The following is a 7,833-nucleotide window of genomic DNA, read 5'->3' on the forward strand; positions in this document are numbered from 1 at the left end:
TGAAATGAATATAACACTGTATGTTAATTATACTTGAATTAAAAAGGAATCGATGAATTTTTAAAAAGATAGTTGTGCAGCAAGAATGGATGTTTTGCCCGTTGGTATAAAATGCATTTATGAATGCAATCTTTCTATGGCATTTAAAAAGACTATCTGCACTTTGTCTTCAAAAACATGGAGCCTTTGACATATCAGAGATTTTCATGTCTCATCAAAATATGAAGAAAATAAAATAGTATGATCTGATTGAAGATGTCTTGGGGGTGAACTTTAAGAGGTATTTCTAATAGGCCTCTCTGAGAAGGTGACCTTTCAGCTGACAGTAAGCATCAGGATGTGGGGGGTGAGCATCTCCAGGAGAAGAAACTGCTACTGCAAAGGACCTCAGCCTCAATGCAGTGCACCTGCCTCTGGGAAGCCTCCCTCTTTTATTTCCGTTGTTAATGGCCAATCACTACAAGGGTCTGTGGTCCATGTTTCCATAGCAAGTCTCAGATATGCTGCAAAAGATTACACACAGTTGTTTGCCTGTTTATTGAAATCCCAGTAGTCCCAAACTGAATTTATGCAACTTGTGTAAATCTATGCATTTGGTTTAAATATTAATAAGCAGAAGTAATTGATAGGTAAAGATGCTAGGCATAATAAGGGCACATAATCAGCTGAGGCCAGGGGTAATTTTAGTCCGGTGAAATTGTAGTATGGGTCACTGACCAATCAATGGAGTGGATAGAACGTGTCTTCACTTTTGACTCTAAGGTTAGTTGTGGTTCTCCTATTCTGTGATAACATCATAATAATGGGACATGTACATGTATGTAACTCAAGTGTGGTTCATCACATTGGATAACCAATGCTCTCAACTTCCAATTGGATTACCACCATAACTCTGAGGACAGACTAAGTTAATCACTGTGTTGGTACAAAAACATATGCCGCACTTGCTTTGTCAGCTAATGCCGCATTATTTTTCTTCTTTGGGGGAAAACTCAAAGAGTTCTCTAAACTTTCTTTGTCTTCCAACTCTTTTTACAAATCACTTTAGTCAGGTTTTTAGCTCCATTTGACAATGAACTTCTTCTTGTCAAGATCATGCAATACTTCAATGTTGCAAAAGCCAATGACAATTTTAGATCTCATCTCATGTAACTATCTATAGACTTTGAGAGTTGATTTCTCCCCCCTGGACCTTTGTCTTCTTCAGTTGGCTTCCAAGATAGTGTACTCTCTTGCTTTACTCCTTAATTTTCTTTGCTTGCTCCTCCTAATCAATCTGAATTTCTAATACTGGAGATGCCCCAGAATTCAGGCCACAGACGTCTTCTCTATCTATACAAGATGAGATAACATCTTGATAATTTCATCTTGTCTCATTGTATTAAATGCCATCAGTATGCCAATGATCTTACATTTATATTTTTTTCTCCAACTCAAGACTCTGTCTAAGAAGGATACCTGGTAATTTCTACTTGATGTCCAAAAGATATTTCAAACCCAACATGACCCAAATTGAATGCCTGAAATTCCACTCCCTTTAAATTCATAGCCTTACCCATCTCAGTCAATAGCAAATCCATTCTTCTAATTGCTTGATCCACTATTTTGAAGTGTCCATTATCCCCCACCCCCCACCCCCCGCTTTTCATATCCCGTATACAACCCACCAGGAAATCTTTTGGGCTCTAATATAAAACTATATCCAGAATCAGCTTTTCATTTTACTATCTCCCTGGTTTGGCCACTATACTTTCTCATCTGCATAACTATAATTGGATCTTTTAAAAGGTTCCTTGCTTTAACCCTTGCTCCTTTATTAGCTTTTAATGGTTCTTTCATGTTTAACTTAGATCATGTCATTCCTCTGTTCAACATCTTGCAATGGCTTTCAGTGTTACTCAGAGTGATAGTACGTATAATGACTAGAAGTTCTTAGGTTAACATACTTCCTATCATATAGCTGACCTCTTTTCCTACCAACCTCTCTTAGCTTAGTTTACTCCATCCAAATTGGCCATTTGTTCAGTAAACATTCCAGGCTTGCTCTTAGTCTTGGGACTGCTTTCCTTGAATATTCTTTCTTCAGATATTTCCTGTGGCCTATCACTTTGACTCCTTCAGTTCCTTGTTCAAATGTCTTTTCTCAATGAAGCTTGACTATCTTATGAAAATTGCAACCTGAGTTCACCTCATACCTTCTTATCCTCTACAGTTTTTTCCACAATCCTTTTCATCTTTTAACACATTATCGTTATTTAGAAGGTAGGCTTTACAAGGGTAGGGGTCTTGGTCTGTTTCATTTACTGCTTTAACTGAAACACTAAGAACAGAGCCTACCCCCTCCCCCATTAGGTATTTAGTGAATATTTCTGAGTGAATGAAAAATATTTTTGTGAGACAGGGAGATATTATTGAGAATTTGGTGAGAAAATAGAAGAAGGTGAATATTTCCCCCCATGGTATAAAATAATACACATCCCTTAGAAAACCTTGTTGAATTCCTCCAAAGTCCTTTTGGGCCAATAGTACCCTGCTTTTTCTTCTTTGCCAAACTACTTTTAAAAGTCCCTACTATTGCCCCAACCATTAAGTTCTAGCTCTCAGCTTGCTTATATTATTGGCAAATATGAGTCTTATGAGTAAACATTTGCTACTTATCTAAAATTCCCCTTAGTAAGATTATGATTGTTTGGCCCCAACATTCAACTAAATAGAATTTTCGTATGGAAGAATATTATAAATAAATGTATTATTTTAAAATATCTTCAGTAGATATAAGAGTGAATTTCTTGACAGCAAGATGTATCTCTAGCATATTGCCTGGCCACAGAAGCTGTCACAAATACATTGAATAAATGAATACATGATCATCAGTGAGATAAGTTACTCACAAACACGGATGCCCAAAATGGGTATCCTGATATCAAGGCCATAGGCACATAAGTTACTGAAACTGAGTCAAAATTTCTGATATATAACTGCATCCAGATATATCCCAGAACACTGTGGATCAGACCAACCATTACTTGGATAGCCTGTAAGAAAAAAAGGTCATAATCAATTACTCAGATATATCAAATTTCAAGAGAGTTACAAATTAGGCATGGGGAGAGTATAGCTTCTGTGTTTCTCAATCACAGGAGTCTCTGCCACTACTCTTGTTCAGCCCTACAAATTATCAAAAACTTGAGAGAAGCCAACGTAATGGAGGAAGGTGGCAACCATAAAAAGTATTTGGAATCTGCACATGTAGCTCATAAAAGGATTATTCATGAAGACTTCTTAGCAATTTGCAGAGGTGTGGCTGCTTTCAAGTAAAATAAGATGTTTAAGGAGCTATTTATGGATGAAGACACTTAGCATCCTCCAGTTCTGAGAGAAGAGCTGTAGTCTCTGCAGGCCCTCCTGCTTGTCTTCTTGTCTGTTTGGTCTTGTACATGCTACCCTCAGTTCCAGTCCTACCATCTCCATCCCCCACAACCAGTAAATGGCACAATGATTTTCTTTTGTTGGCAATTTTGACGTTTGGCACCATGAGGTGAGAGGATTTCCTTGCAACTGGACCTGCTGAATCCTAAAATTCTGGCCCCAATGATCTCAGGCATATTCCTAAACCAGGATTTATTTTACAGTCCTGGTTTTTAATATGACTTGAGGGTCCAATAATTAAGGTCTATGATAGAGAAAGACGTAGCATGTTAGGTGTGGTTGGGGTGAAAGAGTAAGAATCATGCTCCAGAATATCACCTTCCCCAAGATAAATGTAAAAGAAGTATACCAAAAACACAATGCTGTGATATGATCAATGTCTACAAAGCCCTGTGATCTAGATTATCTCTTGAATGTACCCCTGACCTCATTATCTTCTTTAGGAGCCATAATCTTGTATTTACTTTAAATCATAAGCACATAGACAAAAGGAAATCATAGAGGTAAAACTGTTGGAACTCAGCTCATCAGTTCTCTTCCACTGGGTAGTTGAGACAGAGGAGTCATTGTATTCTTTTAAAAATATTTGGAACTCACAATATCAAGGTAACATCCATTTAAGTAGCACTTAGTCCTTACCCCCAACATTCTGGTTTCTTCTTTCAACTCAATGCAGAGTGAGGTCATATAATCTAAAATGTAGCATAAACATTAGAGAAAATGAATGGAATATATTTCTAGAAGAAAATATAAAAAATTAATAACAATTTTCTCAGATAAGACACTTGAAAGTCACTGAGAAATTTATTCTTGCATTTTCAAATTTTTCACAATGAAAATATTATCTGAAACAAGAATTTAAAATCAATTGATTGATTTTCTCTCTTGAACCTAATTAATGACCTCTTAAAAACTCCCTAGGATTCTTGAAGGCAGACAATGGAATTTAATCTGACTGGTTTAAGCAAAACAGGATATTACTGAGCTCACAGAATCGTTGGTAAGTTTAAGCTTGTAGGCCAGTGTCCAAAGGCAAACCACCAATCTAGATTGAGAAGATGTCTTTGCTACGTCCTACCTCAGACTCTGCTCTAGATGGTCAAACCTTCCCTGCCTCCATAGGATATCATCTGTGCAAACAAAATTGAAGCTCAGCATAGGATATCTTTTGCTGTTCTTTTCCAAATCAAACTCTAGTACAAGAGTATGTGATTGCCAGAATCTAGATTACATGCCCACACTGCAGGGGAGGCTGGGAAATAGAATTTTTTTTTTTTTGACTCACCTTCAGAAAGGTAGCTTTCAATAGTTAGCAACCAAAAAAAAAAAAAAAAAAAGAATATTCAAAAGATATAGCAGCCATGAATAACTGATGTCTATTACTTCAAAAACTGTGGACACTTTTTGAGTATGTGTTCCATTCATCTGTTTCATGCTTGGTTTCTGTAGGAATTACTCCCTCATTATGCGTTATTGAAAAAGAGGTGGGGAATGTGTGAAGAAATACTGATGTGACCTATCAGTATTTCTTTCATAGAAATTGTATATATATTTAGAACTAAGATATTATAGCCTTAGTCTGGGCTTGTCTCTTGACAAGTAGATATAAACCCTTGAAACAAAGAGCATTGACATGTTCTACCACATGGGCTGATAAGAAATGAGAAGTAGAGGAAGAATGATGACTTTCAATTTCCTACCTCCAATTCTTTTCTGAAACAAACATACTTACCTGCTCTTAAGTACTAGGAGACATACCCATAACCTTGAAATATATTTTCTTTTGTTTTCCTTAAGCTAGAATGAGTTGTTTTCTGTTTCTTGCAACCAAAGTATTTTTTCTTCTTGCTTTGCCATTCTTACAATTCTTGCCCTATGGCTTTAAGAATTCACTACTTTATTCTTCAGAATCTGATGGACCTTTATCCTGTCCCTGATTTAGGACTTTTGTTCTCAACCTTTTGTCAATAGCCAACTCAGATATCTACATACTTGATTTCAAAATCTGTACTTATACTAATTTTGTTTCCAATCTGCATAGACAATCAATTCTCAAGGACCAGTTACCAAATGGATGTACCAATGACACATGAAATAGAGAAAATGTAGCATAAGATTGTGGAACAAGTGATATTGAAATCTTGTTTATATCAATTGCTGATTGGTCCAAGTCCTACCTTATTTTGAAGAACTAGTTTTCCCATCTTATAGAGTATTGAGAAGCCAAAAATAGCAATTGGCACATAGTTGGACATTAAATAAATTCATAGCTGAACATGCCCTCCTTTTTCCCTTCAATCTTTCTCCAGTTAGTTGATTATCAGAGTTTACTCCCTTGCTGTAGTTCAGATACTTTATCTCTCTTTCAGTCTCTTTAAATGTATTTTGTTAATAATAAGCCCATTGATTATGTCACTATTTCATTATTTTGAATTATTCCTTTGAGTTTAGTACAAGTCAGCATGAATTTACTCCTGGGCTACTGCAGCAGCAATTTTAGTGTTCTTCTGAATTAATCCAACTCATAGAAAGATGTCTAGAAACTATTACACGTCAAATACCGTAGTGACTGTTGTCATCTTTATGGCTCCATCAGGCTGGAGGCTGAACTTTGTCTCCCTGCATCTAGGCTACAACTCAAGCAGGGTGCTTCTCTTCTCTTGAGCCCTCAGGGCACCTGCAGCAACTTCATGGCCCCCAACTGTCTAATGGTCAAAATTGGGAATGCTTCCTAACTATAACTTGCTAAAGAATAAAAAAATATAAAACAATAACCCAATAACCACAGTGGAAGAACCTAAATTCTTAAATCTAGTCTCTATGCTATGACTACAATGGCTTTTCTAAACTGGGAATCAAATACAGAAATCATGAATTTGAGAAATATGAATGTTCTCTTATGTGGTACATTAGGGTTGGATATGATTTGACCTCATCTTCCTTCTTTCCACATGGTATTCCATCCACTCCTGACCACTGACATTTCTATTATCATATGACTTTACAGTCATGTTTCTAAAGTACCTTCCCATATACATCTTTGCTGCTGTAAAATCTGAATGTCAAAATGTCTGACTTTAGCAATGTATTTTTAAATTATTAGAATTTTATAGTTGTTTGCTAAATCAATCTTACAAATAAAATTGTAATTCGTCTATTGATTTGTTACCATGTTATGTATAAGTGGATACATTTGTTTTCACCAGTCATGTAACATATATTTGGGAAGGTCAACCATAAAGCATAGATTCTTTGGAATATATTGCATTAATTTTGGGCAGACCTGAAGATGCCATGAAAACAAAGTCATTCTCCAGAGCAAGTGGGTTGAAGAAAACAACAACAACAACAAAACAGGCTGATCAGGACCTACGGACCTTGGGGAGAGACAATGAGCTCTGGTTTTGATGTTGAGGGTCCGATTGAATTTCAGTGGGCAGGCCGTACGACTCGTAGGAAGTGATTCCCAGAAGAGCCACTTCTCACAAGGGAACTTCTGTGGCTTGCTCCAGGTGGGCAACAAAAGAATCTACTTATTTAGCCATAGTTAAAGATTCTCCGAGCAATGCTTGCCAACCCAGCTAGGAAAGAATATGCAATTGGAGAAACTCTTAACTCACAGTCCTTGGAGATCGACCATTACTATCATCAAGAACATGAGTTTCTGTTTACACATTTTTTGTTGCAAGATCTAATGTACGTCTCCTAAACAACAAAGAATATGAGAATATGATTAAAAGATTCAAGGCACGGGTTAGTATTGCCACTACTTTCTCCATGACCTTAGGATCCCCAAACCACTACACTCTATTTTCTCCTTCTGTAAATGAGCCAACCTACCTTCATCTGAGGAGATGCTGTGTTTGTAAAACAGGTCAGTAATGGAAGAAGGGGTATTGAAAGGAATAAAACAGGTCGGTTATGGAAGAAGGGGTATTGAAAGGAATAAATAAAAAGCAGGGAAGCATTCTGACTAGGGGGTCATTGGGAACACTTTCCCCTACTCTCAGGTAATTTTATTCTTAGTAAGAGATACAAACTGGCTAAGGCTCCCTACACTCACTTCTAGGCCTACAGGGTCGGGATCTCCTCTGTGGAGGCTGCGGTTCAGGGGCTTGCAGCTCGGATATCTGGTCGGGCGCCGCTTCCTCCGTTGTGCCCCTCATCCTCCCTCGAGTGGTTCCAACACTGCGGTTGTGGCCAAGACTGCTACTTCCGGGGGCACTGCGCGAGGAGCCCCGCGCGGAGCCCCCACGCGGACCCCTCCCAAGCGGACCCCCATGGCTTGGTGAGACCCTTGCAGTTCCACTGAGCCCCTAAGTTCACAAGATGAGTGTCGGGTAGTGGGCTGACAGCGAGATCAACATCCATTGGTGTCAGCATCACCCTTTGTCCTTGGAGGCT

At 37.9% G+C, this 7,833-nt stretch overlaps 1 long non-coding RNA gene across 1 annotated transcript in view; it reads right to left on the reverse strand.

Annotated features, from left to right (window-relative positions):
* LOC115272345 overlaps positions 1-7,607 on the reverse strand; it is an 11,511-nt gene extending 3,904 nt beyond the window's left edge. Inside the window, exons 1-3 of the long non-coding RNA XR_003900387.1 lie at positions 7,493-7,607; positions 7,270-7,286; positions 4,069-4,121 (exon numbers count right to left, since the gene is read on the reverse strand). This is a non-coding gene — a long non-coding RNA (uncharacterized LOC115272345). The remainder of the gene's footprint in view (positions 1-4,068; positions 4,122-7,269; positions 7,287-7,492) is intronic.
* Positions 7,608-7,833: the final 226 nt, after the last annotated feature.

Source organism: Suricata suricatta, chromosome 11, assembly GCF_006229205.1.
Source record: "Suricata suricatta isolate VVHF042 chromosome 11, meerkat_22Aug2017_6uvM2_HiC, whole genome shotgun sequence".
NCBI classification, from domain to species: Eukaryota; Metazoa; Chordata; class Mammalia; order Carnivora; family Herpestidae; genus Suricata; species Suricata suricatta.